The 3,682-nt window shown below is 55.7% G+C and overlaps 1 protein-coding gene across 1 annotated transcript in view; it reads left to right on the top strand.

Annotated features, from left to right (window-relative positions):
• The window catches only part of KIZ (kizuna centrosomal protein), a 58,447-nt gene that overhangs the window by 47,360 nt on the left and 7,405 nt on the right, over positions 1–3,682 (top strand). The window lies entirely within an intron of this gene.

The following is a 3,682-nucleotide window of genomic DNA, read 5'->3' as shown; positions in this document are numbered from 1 at the left end:
GACGCTTCCTCCGGCCGGCCTGGCCGCCGCTTTTGTCGCGCTGCCAGTGCAAAGGCCCTCCTCTGCTGATGCACGTACGTATTCCAGTAGTTTTGACTGCAGAGCTAGATGTGGTTTTGAAAAAAAGCAGGCAAGCATTCTGGGTATGCATACATATGCTGCGCGGGGCAGGCTGGCATGTTTGATCTTTATCTTCTTCTGCAACAGATCAAGAAGAAGAAATGCATAAAATGTACATTTTGAATTCAGCACGTTTGGAACAGAGCAGCATTTACATGTGGCGAGCCCCAGCGATTCTCTGCTTTCCCTTGCTTTGTAAAATCCATGCTGGCATTGCCGTATGGACATCACAGTAATTGGATGACTCTAGGAGCTTCATGCATTTTTAATTTTCTTCTTTTAATTCCTTTTATCTAAAATTAAGTTCATTAAACATGGGATTTTCTTTCGAAGGGAGAAACCAGGGGACATATTAAAAAAACCCCCCACAAACTGTTCATAATTACAATAAGCTCAAAAGCAGAAACCAGCACCCCAATTAAGCTCTGCTGCAGAGCGGTGCTGCATCTTTGAATACAGGCACCGACCCTTGGGCCCAGGCCATCAAAACCAATTTTAAAATGGCAACAATACTCGGTTTAATAAGAAGAGCGCGTAGCCTGAGCCAGGCTCGAGAATGTGAAATAAAGGCTCGAAAGCGAGACGAGCCCCTTAGTACAGGTGGCTGCTGCCTCGCTTAATCCCGTGGGATTCAGCCTCGATGTTGGCAGTGGTGCAGCGCGGAACGTTCCAACAGCTGGGAAACCAGCTGGGCGAAGGACGGGGCTGGGCGAGTGCGGGACCAGGGCTGATGTCATGTGAGACAGCTGGACCTGACTAAAGGACTAAAGCTGGACCCTACTGAAGGCTTTAGTGCCCTCCCCCGCTGCGCCGGGGTGTCCGTGCCCGTTTGGTTAAGGCTCCTCCGGTCCCTCCCTCCCGAGGCTGGCTAGCTGATGTGGCCGGGAAAGCAGCAAAGGTGCCCCTGCCCTCCCCAGTGCCTAGCACGCCGCTGTGTGACCGCTGCCCTGCAGAGAAGCCCCTGTGCTGTGCAACAGGCAAATCTGCTCAAGGGATGGGAGGAGGAGAGGAGAGGCAGCCCATGGGGACCGCAGGAGCTCTCCTGCTTCCCCAAGCGGTGACTCCCATGTGCCAGGCTGCCGGAGAGGGCGGCACGGCTCCCTGCTCTGCATTGCTACGGCCAACTTCGCTCAGTGCTTGGGTATCGAAGCCTCGGGGCGGGAGGAAGTCACGGGCCTGTCCTGCAAATCGCAACGCCTGAGAGCAGGCTCTGCTCGTGACGGCAGTATGACCAGACGGGCTCGCCCCCCGCCGTGCCGCTGCTCTGGGTGGACCACCAGGTGGGTGTTGGGGCTCCTCTCTCAGTCTCCCGGCAGCATGCTGGAGGCTTGTTTGCCTTGGGGCACCGTGGGCTCAATGCCACCCAGGAGACCCCCTACTAGACACCAGCGCCTGAACCCACCACCTGAGGGCTGGTGCCTGGGCCATGGCGCCTCGCTGCTTTTTTCTGGCCACCCCGAAGCTGTGGCCAGTCGTTCCTGCTGGTCCTAGCCAGCTGCTGAATGCAGGCCCACCGGCGCGGCACACCGCAGACAGGCTCTCGCCGCCTGCTGTTCCGCTGAATGTCGGACCGAGGTGCATCTGGAAGAAGTCTCTCGAGCCGCCCGCGCCGCTAAGTAACACTGCATCAAATCCGCGGTGCCTTTGTAGTTTTAAGCCCTTGCTGAGTGATCCCGGGTTCTTGATGTCAGCCCGCTTGATATCTCCTTGCGCAACACGGGCGCCCATCAGCAGCCCGCGGTGCTTCCCATTCCCGCAGCCCAGCTCAGCCGCCGCCGTGCAGCTCGTGACAGATGACAGATGGCTTCGGGAGCTTCTGCGAAGGCAATCTCGCTCTTTGGGTGTCGAAGCGATAGCCGAGTTCCTCCAGAGCGTTATTTTTTATACTCTTATTGTGCACAGACTCATTAGATGCAAAACATTCTGCCAGTCAAGTTTATTCTGCTCCTTCACAGCTGTCACCCTGGCAGCCGCAAGGCGATGACGGATGATGGTGATGGACAGGGGGACTGTAATCAATACAGCCTGAACAGATTTAAATCAGCACGCCACTCATCGGTGGCAACCAGCGGGACGCGCAGTCTCCCCGTGTTCCTGCTGTGTGTCTGCAACCACTTGGTGCTGCATTCCTTTCTTCCCCCCGCGTGTCACACGCGCGCAGTCGTCAGGCGCAGCTTTGGCTCGCGCCCCCCGGGCGTCCGCCCGCAAAGCCGAGCTAGCGCCTGGGGGCTGACGAGAGGCTGCCAACACGGGATCTGCATGCCAACACAGGATCTGCATGCCAACACGGGATCTGCATGCCAACACAGGATCTGCATGCCAACATGGGATCTGCGTGCCGACGCGGGTCTGCGTGCCGACACAGGATCTGCGTGCCGACACAGGATCTGCGTGCCGACGCAGGGCCTGCATGCCAACACAGGATCTGCATGCCAACACGGGATCTGCGTGCCGACGCGGGTCTGCGTGCCGATGTGGGATCTGCGTGGGCTCCACTGCCCCTGCCTTGCCCATCTCGGCCTTACAAAGCTGAGCTAGCTCCGGGGGCACCAGGTCAAAAGTTTCTGGGGCAGGAGTTTTGCTCTAGGATATTTGTAAGCGTTTGGTTTCGGGTCTGGTTTTGGGGTTTTTTTTTTCAGCAAAACATAGACTGACTTTTCAAGGAAATGTTTGTTGCGGCGTTAATTTTTTCAGCACTTGTTTACGCGAGTAATTATAAGATAAGATGATCGCGTTTCATTTGCATTCGCCGGTGCCGCTGCTGTCTTGTTTCCCATAGCATTATCAGAAAAACAACTGATTGCCCATCAATACAAACAAAATGCTCGTACTAAGCTGCCTCACTGGGTGCTGAATTCCAGGAGGAGCAGCACTACAAGAGGAAACTTCAATCAGGGTGCGTTTTGTAAGGAACAGATAAAGGACAATCTCTAGCTGATACCGCAGATGTGGTGCCGGTACAGAGGTGCTGGGGAAACTCATTCCAGTCACAGATTTTATTAAGAGGAGTGACAACAGAAAAGGGCTTAACGGCAGCTAAGTGAGGCTAAGAATAACGAGAAATACAACATCGGGTTAATGTGTTCTACAGCAAATTAGCACGGCAGCAAGGCTCCTCTCCCCTTCCCAAATCAGCGGCGTTGACTCAACAAGCACCGCTGAGATTTTGTTATTTTTGTTAATGATTCCCAGGCTGCTTTTCACGTCCTCGCCCCCGCCGCTGCCCTCCTAATGAAGTTGGCACATAGTGACAGGACACGGCAGAGCACAGGATCTTCCTCTTGTTAATCCCCTTTAATACCCAGAGGTTTAATTCCATTTTAACATTGTCCAACGCCCAACTTAATACTATTTGCTTATGCGATGGGCGAAGTGACGGGACAGGCTTCCTTACGCGGCCTCTCGCGACTCCCACGAACGGCACCACGCGATTTGACACTTGCTGCTCCTGGCACCGGCCCCCTGGCTCCCGCTGCCCTCCTGCCAGCGCCCCAACGCTGCCTTTAGCCCGGGCCAACCGCTCCTTCCCGCGGGGACAGGGCCTCCCCGGGGCCCCCCGCCC

Source organism: Egretta garzetta, unplaced genomic scaffold, assembly GCF_000687185.1.
Source record: "Egretta garzetta isolate BGI_Z169 unplaced genomic scaffold, ASM68718v1 scaffold499, whole genome shotgun sequence".
Classification (NCBI taxonomy): domain Eukaryota; kingdom Metazoa; phylum Chordata; class Aves; order Pelecaniformes; family Ardeidae; genus Egretta; species Egretta garzetta.
Note: the sequence above shows the minus strand (reverse complement) of the source record. Positions and strands in the feature narration are given on the sequence as shown.